General features: G+C 39.0%; 1 protein-coding gene and 1 long non-coding RNA gene across 6 annotated transcripts in view; one reads left to right on the top strand and one right to left on the bottom strand.

The window, feature by feature from the left end:
* LOC142104564 (uncharacterized) overlaps window positions 1-17,167 on the bottom strand; it is a 383,703-nt gene that overhangs the window by 344,299 nt on the left and 22,237 nt on the right. For all 5 annotated transcript variants that reach the window (XR_012679598.1, XR_012679599.1, XR_012679597.1 and 2 more), the window contains exon 2: window positions 7,684-7,755. This is a non-coding gene — a long non-coding RNA (uncharacterized LOC142104564). The remainder of the gene's footprint in view (window positions 1-7,683; window positions 7,756-17,167) is intronic.
* The window catches only part of ZNF469 (zinc finger protein 469), a 60,042-nt gene that overhangs the window by 29,890 nt on the left and 12,985 nt on the right, over window positions 1-17,167 (top strand). The gene's annotated exons all lie outside the window — the stretch shown is intronic.

Raw genomic sequence — 17,167 nt, 5'->3', positions numbered from 1 at the left:
AGACACATGTTTATGGAGATGTTTAGCTGTCGGCATTAAGTGTGTTTAATTCATTTTTAGACTTCTGTAATGCACTAAATTCCATCTATAAATAAAATTACCTTAAGCAATATACAATCAGACAAAGAAGGTTGTTTTAATACACGTTTTTTTCATTGCAGAATGTGATGTGTCAGTTTATGAATCATTACTAAGGACAACTTTTTTTTTTTATCCAAATCATTTAGATGGCGAGACAGCAGCCTTATGCATATCTAGAAAGTAATGTTAATTACAAGCAACTTCCCTTTCTCTAAATCAATGGTAACCACAAGGAAACAAAGCATTAAGTGAAATCTGTGTTTACAAAGCTCCCAGCCACAGGGCAGGGATTCTTGTATCTTGTACAGCACACTGGTAGAATGGGGGCAGTTGCTCAATCCACCAAGCTTTATAGTATTACAATACACACAGTCTCACACGTTACCATCCTTATCATTTCCCATATAACACAATGGCCTCTGGGCTGGTGTAGAATCAAACATGTAACTGCTGCTCTCTCCATTATCTCCTGGAATTTTCTACTCTGAAATGTCTCACACGAGGCACCGTGTGGGTTTCACAGTCATCCTGACTGACCACGGATAAACCCACAATAAAACATATCAAGGAGGCGTCAAACCGTTGCTTACTCATATGCAGATTATGTAACTACAAGAAACGTGTTGATTTAGAACCTCTCCTTTACTAAATCACACTGCAACCAGCAGGTCTGGTGTAATCTTATCTGTACAGTGCCATGTGTTATAGTTAGCTCTGACCAGAACCTGCAAATAATATTTAATACTATTATTAATATTTATTTTTGCAATTTTAGGCTCCAGAGATAATCTGAAGTACCATTCATAACTATGAAATACACTTTCTTTAGAAAACATCACAATTATCTGTCCCCAGCCTTCTGTCTGTGTTTTTGCTATTTTAATTATGGCTGCAATAAGCTCTCATGCTGAGCAGCAGTAATAGTTTACGGTTATTATACTTAGGCTGGAAGAACTGCACAAGGTAGTAACGACTGAAATACAAGGAAACGGAAGATATTTTTCATGGGAGGAGTTAAAAGAGAAAAGGATCATTATGACGGAGCGTAGATAAATTGTAGCCTGTGTGTTTCTGTAGGAACACGTGTCAGCGGCCGTGACTGAACGCTCTGCACACAGACTGCCCTGTGTGGGTTGACAGTGATGGGAAGTTGTGGTGTAAAGTGATCCCATCATCCACAACACAGATCCTTTCAGACAGGCCTCCCTCCACCCTTCCTCTGTCCCTCTGAACAGAGCAGGCTGGTAATGACAGAACCATGCACCCGATAGATTTAGCAGATGCGAATGATACAATAACTTTGGTCTATGACACTAAACATAGAGCTGTGAATCTACTCATCAGAGCCCCAGTATTCTATATTACATTACTATACCCCAGAAAAGGGGAGTATACTCCATTTACAAGTAGTTTTTCCCATATATTTATACTTACTAGTTATTTACATTTTCCTCGTCCATAAGCATCAACTGAACACAAAGTGGTCATGACAATTACAAAACGCACATAAAACTCGTTAGAGGTAGCAATTAGGATATTATTAATTATATTATTAAAAATATTATTCGTCCATACCACCGTGGGCAGCACGGTGGCTCAGTGGTTAGCATTTCTGCCTCACAGCACTGGAGTCATGAGTTCAATTCCCGACCATGGCCTTATCTGTGTGGAGTTTGTATGTCCTCCCTGTGTTTGCGTGTGTTTCCTCCCACACTCCAAAAAAACATACTGATACATTAATTGGCTGCTAAATTAAATTGCCCTTAGTCTCTCTCGGTCTGTGCGTGTGTTAGGGGATTTAGATTGTAAGCTCCATTGGGGCAGGAACTGATGTGAATAAGTTCTCTGTACAGCGCTGCGGAATTAGTGGCATAATATAAATAAATAGATGATGATGAACTAAACAATTAATTTGAAAAAGCTGCTACAGCTAAAAAGTAGCATCTCGTTAATTCAAATGAGTGAATATTCATAGAGATGTGATGGGTAAAATGTAAGCAATAGGGGTACTGAACAGTAAGATAGCAATATACACAGCCTGGAGGTATAACTATCTCTGTGCTGCATGTTATCGCCCTTTCCTTTGCTGGGAACTCACATTTGAGGGGGGAAGAAACAAAAAAGAGTAAAGGTTCTTCATCTTATATCACTGGACTAGGGAGGGAGAAGAAGGGCATGGCATCAATGTCTTATCACTTATAAATGTATAGTCTCCTAGTTAAATAAATATTTCCTTGGACTGGTGAATCCAGATACGAATTCAATGACGCCCCAGCAGGGTTCACTTTGCTACTTAAGTTTTTTTGATCCATTGCAGTAATTTCCGTCTGATGCTTCACATATGAAAACTATACTTCTTGGGTTTAGTTGTGATTGTAACAAAAGTCCTGTATAATTTTAGTTCCTCATTTAAACTTCAGCTGTGACTAGTGTGTCCTCATGGAGACAAAGCTCTCCACAACTTAAAAGGCAACAGGAAAAGTACATATTTTTACAATGCCTTTTTCATCCTTGCACAAATATGTAATTTGTACTTTCTAACTTCTGCAAGAAAAACATGCAGGCAGGAGGCAAGCCATAGGCTTCCAGACAGAAGGCATGCCACACCATAGCATGAATATTGGTATTATTCTGTGGTCACAAATGGGGTTATGTAAAACTTCTAGCACTGCTGGATTCACCATAACGGCCACGATCCAGTGGGACATCCAGAGAAAGGGACAGTCTGTGTCGGCGATACGAAGCCATACTGGTTATAGAAATGTGGTTTGGAGTCCTATTGCCAAGTCCGCAGTGGCTTTTAAGCTCTCTGGATCATGAGGGAATAGCTATGCGTTAAAGAATGCAGAATTTGTATAGTAAGCTTGTAATGTTTTCCACCATTTACAACAGACAGATATACTGGCCCACAGTGGGAACGAGCTATGCAGCCTGTTGCATAAAACGTACCCTCCTGTTTTAAAATACGTCTTCTTCCCCTTTTATTTGGTGCAAGAGTTGTTCCTAATATAAACAGCATCTATACTTGCTTTAATTTAATTCATTAGTGTTTCTCCTTTGATCTAGAAGTTCTGGTGCCCAGATTGGGGATAAAAGCAAGATGTCTGTAGCACATACCTAGTATTCAGCTTGTACAATAATAGCTATTCGTAGAAGAGGTGCAGATAATTAAGACTCCCTGGGGGAAGTATTCGCTACCCTACAAACCAACCATGAACTCTACAAGACATTAACAAGTAAGGTACAGGGTTTAGTGTAAAATTCAAGCTAGAACACACAAGAAGCTTCACATGAGGTGTATTTCTTCAGAATAGTTAGGTTTCAATGTATGTACTTCAATATTTATAAATATCAGATCTGTCAAGAGACAAATGCAGGTTTTTTTCATCTTAAAAATGTACATGTGAACATCTGCAGCTGCAATACTCTTTGTACTTCATAATTATGCTGCCGTCTTCCTCTGATACTTTATATTTTGGTAACTTGGAAGTTTAGTTTTAGCGTGGGTACCGAAAATAGCTTTACTTTGCCTCCTTCAATAAAATACATTTAAGCTAAAAATTTAAGAGATATAAACTTGTACACTTATACTCATTAGACTGTCCCTCAGTGCTCTAATAGGACTGTTGATGTATCTCATCTAACCACCACCTCTCAATGGCTTCATATTGCCCCTAAAGCCCTAGATGCGACTGTGAGGTCTGATTTAGAAGCCAATTGTAAATGTTTCCTGGGAAGATGTGACACAGAAGTCCGTTAGAATTTGGGGTTATTCATTATGAGGCTATTCAGGCAGCGGGGTTAGTGCTGGTACTAGTGAACGCTAGGTTAGTGGTCTTGGAGCTTTTTGTTTGCAAATATATTACTTGTTAAAACAAGGGATGATCTGGAATACTAGGGAATTACGTTCCTTATATCACCAGATATTCTTCCTCTCTGCATGAGAGAAGACCATTCATCTTCTGAAGGCTAGAAAAGAAGCGGATATAAGGTAAAATAATAAAAATGCATATGTACTGTGAACATTTGTATGGGCAAATTCCTTATACAGAACCTCAATAAAAAGAATTAATCCAGGCAGAAGGTGCAATTTTGCACCTTGGTGAAACTATGTTGTACTGCAGGAGGGCACATTAAAAATGTGCAGATATATTTAAACTTGGGAGGGAGCATATCTGAGCTCAACTCTAAAAATAAAAAAAAGCTGCCCAGTATTTGTGTGCTACATTTAGAAACAGCCAGTATTTTCCCTTCATGCATATTTTCTCCAGGTGCAAATTTTAGCTGGATTTCCTTCTAACTCTAAATGAGGTCCAAAGGGCGTAACTATTCCCCTAAGAGGATAGAGGGCGCTTTCTATTTACTAGAGTGTACTATTAATCTTTTATCCTCATTTATAGAAATGTAAACAGCAATTAGTAATATTCATTTAGGCATCCCAAAGACAAAGCAGCACTAACGGATCAGTTGTGTACAGCAGATCCCCCAGTACTCCAGCTGTGCAAACTAAACAGTGCTCACTCCCCTGACCTCCCTGGAGGTGTAATGCCAGAGGCTCCTCTGCAGCCAAACCCATTGTTGTAGGTCACAGGTCAAATGCTTGTCCAATCCCTCTTTTATTGATGTTTGCTTTACAGCATGGCGACATTGACTTTGGCACAGTTAAGTACAATTCTCAACCATTTGGTCTGTTCCACATACTTTCAATCATCATTTTACATAATACTTGGCCTTTTGTCCAGCAATTTGCTTGTACAATTTTGATTGCTATCCATTATGCCCAACAGTTCTGCCGATAGGCTATTGCTAACAAGTATTACAATTGTGGGGAAGGAGTTCATTGGCATTCATAATGAAAAGTACATTTATTTCACTCGGCATCATGTAAGCTGTGTGCCCTCTTTATCTGTAGTAGGAAAGGGAAATCAAACTGAAGGTTCTCTCCTGCTGCATGCTAGGAGTTTCACAACAGAGACAAATCATTCTTCCGCTTCCATAGTGGATCAATGATACCAACATAATACGGGTGATAATGAGGCCAGAACAAAATATTACATATCCTTATATAAGCCTTATATTAATATTTACAAGACACTTGGAAAATGTACATGTAGTCCAGTTACTACTGCTCAAAATAAGTATTCTTCATTCCTTGACAAAGAGGGAGGGCATGATATAGAGTTACCGCAGGCACATAATTTACGATACGCAAACTTGCACTTTGCATGTCACTAGTTGCATTGGACACTTGTGTCTCCATGCGTATAGCGAGACAGAACGGGGGAGAAAAAAGGCCGTGCAAATGCAGCCTGAGCAAAGTAAGGGTGTGTTGTTGCAAAAGCGGACAGTTGCCGGCCTGCAGGGACACGTATATGCGCCGTCAGTAAGAGTATCCGTTGCGGGTGCCTGCTGGTACAAATATCCGTGCTGATGACTATCTAATCAGCACAAAGCTTTGCCATGTTTAAATAAAAATGGTGTGACCACCACCCCCTCCCCCCCCCCAAAGTGCACTGGCCATCATGGCCTAGGCCTTAATGCCGTATCGTACCGCTTTACTCATACACACGCAGTTATATGCTGATTTGCACAGACCGTAACACCCGTGTGACTCAGCACATAGGTGTAGATCACGATAGAGGTCATTTACTCTTTACTAATGGCAGCTTCAGAATGACTGTCAATGTCTCCACTAAAACTCTTTAGATACACAGTTCTATGCAGAATTGCCATGACATCTTTTTTAACTCCCTCCCTGCTCCCTCACAGTGCCCACCACTTGTCAGCGTTTCTTCCCAGCCACATCCACAGGACAAGGTGTGTGTGTTTTTCTTTAAGGGAGGGACTTTTCCAATTAATAGAGGCTGTCTTTTAAAGAAGACCTTGTTGGATAAATAGACACTAAATGGAACGGCCAGACAGGAGCCGGCTTCAAATCTCTCGCTGCAAGCTGTGAAAATTGGCAACAGGGTCCATTTTCCAGAGCTTGCCTGGAGTGTCTGTCTGACATCTGCGGGTTTATTAACCCCTGTTTAACTGAACACCAGCCTCAGCAATTGAAGGGTTAAACAGAGATATGCCCAGGTACTATCAGAGCCTTGCTATATATTCTATACCCTCCAACAGACTCCTCTCACATTGGATTTATATTGCAAGAGGTTCCACTTTCAATCACTGTTTTAGACAGCGCAGCTCATAAGACGGCTAACTTTATAGTAAAGTGGAAACAATGTGCATCAGAAGAGACAGCACAGAAACACACAGAGCTGAACTATAATAGCAAACACTGCATGTCTCTTCTATAAGTATAGGTAAAGTGTAGGCTTGCATGATAAAGTCACACTGTAATAACTAAAACACACAGCAGGGTGGATAATTCAAGTTGCATAAACACAGTGGGTCTGAAATAAAAGGTTGTAAGCCTAAAATCTATCTATTGTTAAAATGCATCTTTTAACATTCACTAATGAATCTGTAAATATTCCTATCACAAGACACTACTTATACACAAAGAATATATCTAGGTCAGGGGTCAGGGAACTTTTTTACCTTTTACCCCAAAATATATTTAGATACGCCAACGTTACCCCCTTGATTTGAAAGGAAGAAAATCATATATTATTAATTATTGGGATTCAAAATTTTATTGAATCTATTCAAAATTTCTTTGAAAGCTTCAACTTCAAAACTTCAGGTTTTGGAGAAATGATGTTGCTTCATTTTTGATACGAGAGCATCAATATTGGGGCACTTTGATGTCAGAGCAATTTGGATACAGTCTTCAGCATCCAATCAATTTCTCTGCTTTGTTTTTATGTTCGTTAGAGTGGAAAATCCTTGTTCGCAAAGGTAGGTTGTGGCAAAAGACAACAACTTTTTGACTGCATCCTCATGTGCTATTTTGAATGTCTTTGCACCTGTTGACATCAAAAAATATGACAGATCTGCTTTGTTTTCAAATGCAATACGTGCTTCATTATTGCATCAAAGCTCAAGAAGTGCCTCTGCCAACCCTTGAGGCTCTTCTGGTACAACAGCAATTTCACATTTAAAGGGGTCTGCAATCCAACTGACAGCGTGTGAATTGGCAGCATTACCCCCAGGAATTTCATTTTTACCCCATTTGGGGTAATTTGCCCCTGTTCCCTGACCACTGATCTAGGTGATAGAACAGGAGAACATTCCCAATGACCTAGTCATTACTCTCCCCTAAACTACATCAGGGGCCACCTTTCCTTCTACACTACTAGCATTCTGTTACATTTGTTCTGGAACAAACAACATGATATACAAGTAGTTTTTAGTGCAATATTAAAGATGGAAAGGCTGTGGCCTTGTAAGTAAACTATCATTCATTGCATCAGTCATTCAGGCCCAGAAAGGTTCTGTGGGATAGACTTACAGACAGTGTCTAGTGTTCATTGTGCTTCTGTCATTCTCACAATTCTGTTAAATCCCTAAAATGTTTACACCTATATTGGTGGCTGTTACTAGTGACAACTATATATAACATATATAAGGCAACTTGCTCTCAGGTTTTGTGGTCCGTTACAGACAATACATTGTTAATATTACAAGCTATTACTTCATAGATTGAATTACCTCTTAGAAGTCAACAGTGTCAGCCGTTCACATAAGTATGGCGTCTGGACCCGCACAAGTTGTCAACGAAACCTAAAAATGATGAATATTAATGTATTAAAGGAGATTATTGAGGCGTTTAATCTAGGAGGATATAAATTGTCATCAGTATCGGCAATGCTGGCCACACAACTTGTAATATCACAGCATAATTAGTTCAACATTGCAGCGAGGGACCAAAAAGAACCCTAATGCCCAAAAGTAATCCAAGTGAAATCAATGAGGTCATAATTGGGCACGGTTGTACAATCTGCCTGTGTGTGCTCATCCTCCGACAGCTCTAACAGGCAAGAGGCCAAGTGAACAGACCTCAATCAATACGACCACTACGGGTGCGGCCAAACTGGACAGTGGTCCTGTCAACCCGATGTTCATACACCTCAGCCTTTCCATGCCGTCTTGTACTGGGATATCAAACACCTTTTCCTATATACTTCCTACTGTTTCTGTGAATCCATGAAACCAGTGCAAGTACTTTGTGCTGAGATACATTAGGTGCTAATGTTTATGAGAACACACAGTGTTGCCCTGTTGTATTTATTGCCAGCTTTAAATTGGAGGACTGGCCCCCTTTTGCACTAATACAGGGCCAGGAAAAATGACTACTTAAAGGATTCATTGCTACTTATGTCACTGGAAGAAACATCTTCCCTTGAGTTCTCTGACTGGCTTCTAAATTCTCTCTACAAACATATGCCCACTGTATTTATAGTAGTGTGATTAGTTCGACAATAGATAAAAAAGCACAATGCTGATCTAGACATATTTAATAATTGCAGCTTTGGCAATGCCTAATCTCTAGAGAACTACATATAACATGATGTGATTTAAGCTTTGCTGGCTCCCTCTGCAGGAAATAGTAGTAGCTGCAAAGCATGGCATTGCTTGCTTGGATGAATACAGTTTTACATTATGATTTTTTGGGGGAGGGCAGTTTTGCTTAATCTAAGTCAATAGATATGTCGCCATTGGGGTTAGCGTTGGTCTGGGAAAATGATCTCTGGGATCTTATGTATTATGACTGGAATGTAAGAGAAGTCAACAAGTCAGTTGCTTTGTGTACTATGTAATGATGCTTACATAGTACTTGAGCAGGAACTTGAGCAAAGGACCATTTTTACCATTTGGGTTCAGTCTTGTCATGGCTTAGTAGGTTTGGCAATGGATAAGGTGACTAAACAAATCATTCCTGCCCTGGGTGTCCATATCTGTCCAGAAGCCTTTATGTGGAAAGTCCATCCACCTATACTATGTTTTGGCATTACATCACCTGAAATACACCAAGGCAAATTTTCCTGTGTCACATATGTGAGAACTAGAGGAATTCTCTGGGCTTGCTGGGGGTATATGAAAGGATTCACAAAACAGGTCTTAGACCACTAGAGGGTGATCAACCACATAATGCCTGTTTTTTTTTCTTATACACACATTTTCTAATATATATATATACACACACACATGCGTTAAAATTTTTATTAATTTATACACAGTTTTAAGTTTTCATGACACTGTGTACAGAAGAGAAAAAAAACACAAGGGGGTATATATACTAAGCTGCGGGTTTGAAAAAGTGGAGATGTTGCCTATAGCAACCAATCAGATTCTAGCTGTCATTTTGTAGAATGTACTAAATAGTCGATAACTAGAATCTGATTGGCTGCTATAGGCAACATCTACACTATTTCAAACCCGCAGATTAGTAAATATACCTCCTAGTATCCCTGTGCTTCATATTTCAGTGATATCACTCAAGAACAATGGTTCAGTCCCTAAAATGCTGTCTACGTTTGGGTGGCCCTCTAACCATCAAAGGGCGACAAATTACCCTCAATTACCTCAGTAATAAGTAAAGACAATACATTTAATCAAAGAAAGAGACACTAATCTGCAATAACATATCAGCAGGCCTTATAAACAAGTGTTACCCGCTATAACTAACCAATCTGACAAAGCAGGAGGGAGCTGGGGGCCGCAGGTATAGGCATGGAGGGCCAATCACTCATGTAGGAGAAAGGTACATTTTAAATCAGAAGCCAATGTACATTTGGGCCTGGTTTATAAGCCACAAGATCACCAGTCTGTACATCTGGCAAAAATAAACTGAATGGCATTAATACTCATCGTAAGACTTGTATTTATTCCACATGTTTGAAATAAAACGTCACATTACAGCCTGACCGAGGTTTTACCTGCAGTCTTTCAGTAAGAATTTAAAAATGTCATCGGCTGCTGAATCTGTGAAATTTCGGTTCTTTGCTCAGAGCTCCTCTGATGCTCGAGTGAATTTATGATTTATTAGAAGTTCATTTGCAATCCCCCTACATCGCTCACCCACCCCTCCTGACTATCAGTCCACATACAATATAATGTTCCATGTGGCTTGTCAATCAATACGGATCTTAATGTTCCGTTCTAATGCGCTTTACAGTCTGAACTTGCACATAGAGATCATTCTTTTACTGTAAAGAATATGGACGTTACTGTTGTTATAGTACCTCCAGTGGCTCTACACCAGCTTGAAAAAAGTTGTTTTCAACTTCATGGCTCATATATAACTAAAACGTAGTAAATGGTTCAAATACTGATGATTATTGGGCAATGAGCTACAGCTTCAAATATCTTGGATTCATTTTTATTATTTGAAGGTTAATAAAATATGCAGTTGTGGAAGCAGCAGACGACTCGTTCTGTCTTTGGAAATATATTCTCACACCAGTCCGCAGTGTTTTGTTGTTTGTTTGTTTTTTCCAATCTCAACAAGAAAAGGTTTAAAGTCTGTGTGGAACAGGAAACTCCGGCTTGACTCCTGTTATCTACTTAATCTTAAACGCCTCTCGTCAATGACTGGATTGCCAGCTCCACGGGCCTGTGAAATGATCTAGTAACACGGTCAGTCCTTTTACTAGTTAGGTTAAAAATGGCTCAGGAAGGCAGGGATTCCTATAGCCACAGGAGACTGTGAGAGATGAGAGAGAGCCCAAAAATACCTTCTTTGGTCAGGAATACAAGCTGATGTCTACATTATTTTTACAGTAAATCTAATTTCTCCGAGTATACGGCCCTGAACAATGGAGTGATTTATCGGTGGCCTATTTAAATAGAGGGGGCATGCTACCATAATAAGCTCCACTTGTGTAAATACCTAACGGGTGCTCTCTTATTAGCCCAATCCCTTCCAAAGGAAGTCATGATCAGGGGAAAGATCATTACAGTAGTCAAGAAAGCTGCTATTTTATGAAAGCTACTAGTGCTCCAGTAATATTTAACCCTTTGGATCTCAATAGAACCTTTCCAATAGGGAAAAGTTACATTTAAGTTCTAAACTGTAATTATGGCATTTTCAAATCACATCGAAGTCTGAGCATTCCATACAACCTGCTGCCCTCTAGATGTTGTGACATTACAAGTCTAAGCATTCCAGTCAATGGCCAAGTCCTGTCAGCCAATGTAGTTTCACAACAGCCAGAAATAGGTTACCTACCACTCATAATCACTGGAACACGGGGAAAAATGTCCAAAAATATCAGAGATGGCACAGTGTCCCAAAGAGGTCAAATTTGTATTGTGACATTTGAACAAAGTGTGTATGGGCAGCACGGTGGCTAAGTGGTTAGCACTTCTGCCTCACAGCGCTGAGGTCATGAGGTCAATTCCCGTACATGGCCTTATCTGTGTGGAGTTTGTATGTTCTCCCCATGTTTGCGTGGGTTTCCTCCGGGTGCTCCGGTTTCCTCCCACACTCCAAAAACATACTAGAAAGTTAATTGGCTGCTGTCAAAATTGACCCTAGTCTCTCTCTGTCTGTCTGTGTGTTAGAGAATTTAGACTGTAAGCTCCAATGGGGCAGGGACTGATGTGAATGAGTTCTCTGTACAGCGCTGCAGAATCAGTGACGCTATATAAATTGATGATGATGATGATGATGATGAAAGTGTGTAAGAGATGGAAATACATTTGTTTTAGAACGCATATATCATTTTATTAAAAATATATTTTTCAGTACATTTTACCAATCCCAATAAATCTGGTGCCAGTAAGGTTCCTTGTTTTGGAAGGATTTCACGGCCAAAAAAGCAGCAAATGATTATTTGGCTAAAAATATTTACAAAACAATTCCAGGTTTGCTAACAGTTTTAGTACATTTGGTTTAATAGAGGCTCAATGTGTTCCAGCCAATAGAGCAGGCACTGCTGGGATATACTCTTACCCAATTAAGATTAATGCAATAGATAATTTAGGAAGTATGTTTAAATGTAGTTGTCTGCACAGTATCAGCAGAGATATCACCTTACTCAGTGATTTATCAGAGGCTGTGGTAATAGATCTTTCTGCAAAGGGAGAAGACATTTAACCGTTTCAGCACCATGGGGCAGTGTGCTACAAATGGGATTCAAGGGGAGATATTCAATTCTGCGCAATGTGTCTCCAAAACGTCCATGGAGTCACATCGTTCCAATGTTATATCTTGAAGTAGAAGAGCACGTTCAAATGCATGTGCTATGAAAATAGATAAAAGGCATGAAAACAAAAGCATAAATTAGATATTGATGCCCCTTAATGCGTTTCCCACGTGCTTTACACATTTCCCATAAGAAACCGATCATCCTATTTTTATTGTGGATTTCAGGCGTTAGCAGCTGAAGACGGCATTAGCAGCAGATCGGGGCTCAATTATTAAGAATAAAAGTAGCAAGGTAACTTGAAATATCCTTATTACATTTTATACTGGACACTGTTTTACATGAAGCATGCATATGGCCAAAACTTGATTTGTATCTATTTCATGTCATGCGATATCCGACAATTCAGAGCAGGAGCTCAGTGAGGTATGGACAAAATGGCAGAAAATATGGCAGCCAGTCAGACCAATCTGTACGTCATCTGTGCCAGGACCTAGCATGCCAAGCGCCAGTTGCGATCCAGAGAAATTGCTCCATAAAGCGGTGACAACTGTTATTTTTTTTAGAGCAGTGACTACCTGGCTTCAGAAGAGTACAGCAACTTACTATACACCTGAATTTAAAGTATGACCCATACTTGCCTAAAATAAGACAGAGCAGCGGAAACATGCTTATAGTAAGATAATAGTACATGCAATAATACAAAAGCCTACCATATATTATCTTAAAACATAATGAGGCTCCCCAGCAATGTCCAGCCTGAAATCTTCACGTATATTTGCTCTCACCTCTGCAAAAATAAGCAAAGATTTCAGCATCATATTAACCGGAAGTGAACACAAGAGCTCATTACGCGAGGTTCCAGCAACACCACACATTTAATTGAGTTTCCCCCTAACTCTCCTGAAAGGATAATAACTAATCAGAATTTTTCTTCCATTTCTTACTGAAAGAATTAGTTACAATGTAGTTTCCTATGGTTTTGTCATTACGCGTACAACGCATTTCATGAATGTCCCACAGTAAATGTCTGCCTCTAAATGAGACAAAGTTTTACAGACTACCAACATCCTAGAGATCAGCAGAATGTACCTTAACAAATCCATATGGTTATATCCTATATAACATCTCATACTCAGGAACCAGGAATAGTCCAAGAACTGTCTTTATTTCCACTGCTTATTAATCCTGTGGAAATAACCACTTGTCTTACAACAGTGGATACTAAGAGACGGAGGCTACTGAAACATTTTCGGTAGGGGGGGGGGGGGGGCGACAGTTTGATTTAAACAAAGGCTCCTGTAGAAGGGTTGATCTATGGTATAGACAGAAGCACAGGATTATTGTGTACACCAACCTCCCAATAAATCTAAAAAGCAGCTCTACTCTACAAACAATTATTGTCATCAGACAAGGCCAAGGAATATGCATTTATAACATACAGGAAAGCCCTCCGCAGAAGAACCTTGAACAGCAGAGGTATAAATAGTCCCAAGTAACATGAAACAAGCAGATCCCCGTGAACCTTCAAAGTTAAAAGTATTCTGATTTAATTAAAGACCAGCCTCATTTTTTAATAGTTGTATTTTAAAAACATATTAAAAACAAATAAAAGAAAAAAAAATAGCTGCTTTATATCTATTTTTATTCTGTTACATAACAGATTAACTTACTTCTCTACACATATAGCTTTAAGAACTTGGAAAGCTTTGCCATTCAAAGGCTTTTGAACTATGAACAAACATTTACATATGAATGATGCCACTGAAATCCCAGCCATCCCCTTCATGCAGCTCAGGTGCTCAGTCATTAACAGAAATAGCTTACCGACCTGTAAAATTTAGAAAACCTGCAGCTAAAGACATTATTATTATTATTATTATTATTATCATCTAGATAGATTTTTCGGAGTGGGGATTTAAATGAGCCCCATGCACTATCCTAATCTTGTAGCCAGCAGGCAAGCACTAGCAGATTCCTCAAATAACTCAACTTTGACATCGGCTAAAGGAATTTCTACTCCATGAAGGGGTCGAGCTCCTAGCCAAGGTAGGATGTGAGGCGCTAAACAGCGGACAAGTAAAAGATTTAAACATGTTCTTAGGGGCCCGCCAACAGCCTTCAAAATATCATCAGGCATTCAACATTAATCCTTTATCTACTAGAGAGAACTGGTTACTAATGTATAAGTTCTAAGGACTTCAATACTGGCATTCAGAAATTCGGTGGTGAAGATAACTGATCTGTGTAGGCACATATATTAAGGCTGAGCAACTAGAAAGGTGTTAATCCTTTGTGGGTGAACTGTAAATAGTGCCAATATATCTTAAAGGAGCTAAAAATAGACTTTGAGATTATAATGATTAGCAAAAAGTAACAAAAAAAAACCGATGCAAAAAAAATAATAGCAATAATATTAACATTACTGACAATGCAAAGAAAATGTCGTTAAAGAAGACATTAGTCAAAAACAGTATACAGGAACTGAAGGTATTTAGCAAACTTATATAGCTATATAAAATAAAAAAAAATTCTAACTACTGTCAAATTCTTTGATAAAAAAAAAATAAAAAAAAAATTCTAACCCTAAAAATATCCTATGTATCATTTGAGCAGTACATATAACAATGACAGATACAATAGAATTAAATATATAAATAGGTTTCAAGTGTCCTCCGCAACCAAATGTAATGATAATCACTAATTGGACAGTTAACCATAACAGAATTTTACTAAACTATTCCAAATGTCCTGTCTGCTCAGGACCTCGTCATCGTCAGTCAATGTGGGACCTTATGTTCCAGCCCTGAAGGGGATAAGATGTAGTTGATAATTCTGTCTACTGGTTCAATCATCACTATGTTAGAAGCACAAGAGCCAACGTAAGCCACAGTCAGCTCCTGAGAGGGGTCAATTCACAGAAGGAAGTCATTTTTTGCAGGCAAGCCATAGACTTGGCAAGTTCCCAGAACTAAACCTGCTGCTGTATATAACTCATTGGTCTATGAGACTGCAGATTAATGCAGATAATGAGGAGTGTGTCAAACAGATCATTTAACCATATCAGTCTTCGATAGGCTATGTTCTTTTCAAGGTACTCAAAGATGACTGAATTAAGCTATTAGTGAAGTAAAGATAGGCCAGAGTTTGCAGATTTAACCTGGCAATGTAATGGTGTAGCTGTCACTTATAATGCTCTGAAAGTTTAGGAGTGTTTATTGCAAAGTGATTGTCCTGATCAGAAAGGCTGACCATTAATTACTGCTGGACATATAGGGCCCGATTCATTAAGGAAAGGAAGTCAAAAAAAGGAGTGCAAATTAGTTTATTATTTTGCACATAAGTTAATTACTGGCTATTTTTTTCATGTAGCACACAAATACTTAATAGCTTAATTTGTGCACTAAACTTTAAAGTTGATCTCAAACATGCCTTACCCCAACCATAAATCTATCCGCACGTTTAAACTCGCCTCCCCCTCCAATGCCGCATGGTTTTGCTAAGGTGTAAAGTTACTACTTTTTTTTGCTTTCCTTTTCTTTAATGAATCAGACCCATAGACTTCAGCTTGCAGTGCACACAAGTCAGAGTAAAACTTTTAAATATCTTTTTACATTAATGAGGTTAAATTTTGTAATATTTTCTTTTTACATTTGAGGTGGCTTAATTGTAATATTCTTAATATATAAACCAGTTACATCATTCTCATTCTGAAAAACCCCTTGCTATTCACGGAGATATCTAGGCTTTGAAAAACAGTTGTATATGACATTTTCCACTTATCTTCCAAGCTATTTGGTTAATAAATATCTGGTATAAGTAAAATGATTGCCATTCTACATTCAAGTAGCTAAATGCATCATGATACTCACATCAAATAAAATTAGTATTTTCTCGTTCAGTGGTGAATTGCCGATGCTTAAGTTGCCACCTAGTGGTCAATATACTTTATTTCACATGTGAGAAGAAGCGAAGGAAAGCGGAGGCACAGATGATAATACACCTGCTTACGTTTACTGCAAAGTAGCTGCATCACAGTCATGCAGAACAGACAACTTACATTAGTCTAGCTGCAAATGCACTAGATTGCATTATCTAAAAGCAACGCTAGAGGATAAAAGGGTTATTGTGGTTGTAGTCTAGAGATTTCAGATCACATAGGAAGCAATATCCGATACACTGTCCAGTCATTCATAAGCTAAGGTGGGTACGGTGCTCCACAAGTAGTTTAGTATGTTGCACAAGACGTAATTATAGCCAAAACGGTCTCAAGAGGTTATGCAGCTTCCAATGACATCACACACTGTATTCTGTATTATAAGTGTAATATCCTCTCACTTGTCTAAATGATCAAGAATTTACAGATGTCTCCATTACCCTCATTCCTCCAATCTTTACATACTGAACGAAGTCTGCAGTGTGATAATGATCCCATCGGTTATGCAGATGCTTCAGTCTGATGATGACTCTGCTACCTATCAGTTGCCTTGCTTTGCTAAGACTCAATAACAAGAACAGTCAGACCAGGAAACTTCCTCTTATACTTATACCTTACAATCGCACCGCTGTTTCTTTTGGCAATTTACAATATAATAACCTTTAATCAGGATTCCCTCACAATGGACAGACTGCACCTTTTTTACTAAATTAAGATACAGCCTCAAGTCTCAAAATACCTTCTTTATGCGACTGGAAGGCAACAACTGTGATAATGTGGCATGGATCGGCCGTCTACTTAGTCTTGGCAGGAAGCCCTTGCAGATTTGAACAGACTTAATAGTTACGGTAGTATTTGGTATAAGTGGTAGATTGTTGTCAAGCTAATATCATGCGCGAGGATTGCCTGTGGATTCAGCTATGTCAACTCGGCAGGAACTGAGTGAGAGCCTACAGCTGTATGGATAGTATCGGGATCAGAGTGAGAAATCCGCAGGAAGACTGTACTGGCGGTGGTGTTAAGAGATACTATACAGAAAAGCAATATCCCATAATCCATTCCAAGCAATGGTATTAACTGAGAGTCAGTATGGGACAGGCCACTTTGT

Source organism: Mixophyes fleayi, chromosome 10 (assembly GCF_038048845.1).
Source record: "Mixophyes fleayi isolate aMixFle1 chromosome 10, aMixFle1.hap1, whole genome shotgun sequence".
NCBI classification, from domain to species: Eukaryota; Metazoa; Chordata; class Amphibia; order Anura; family Limnodynastidae; genus Mixophyes; species Mixophyes fleayi.
The sequence above is the reverse complement of the archived record's forward strand: the minus strand, read 5'-3'. Positions and strand labels throughout refer to the sequence as shown.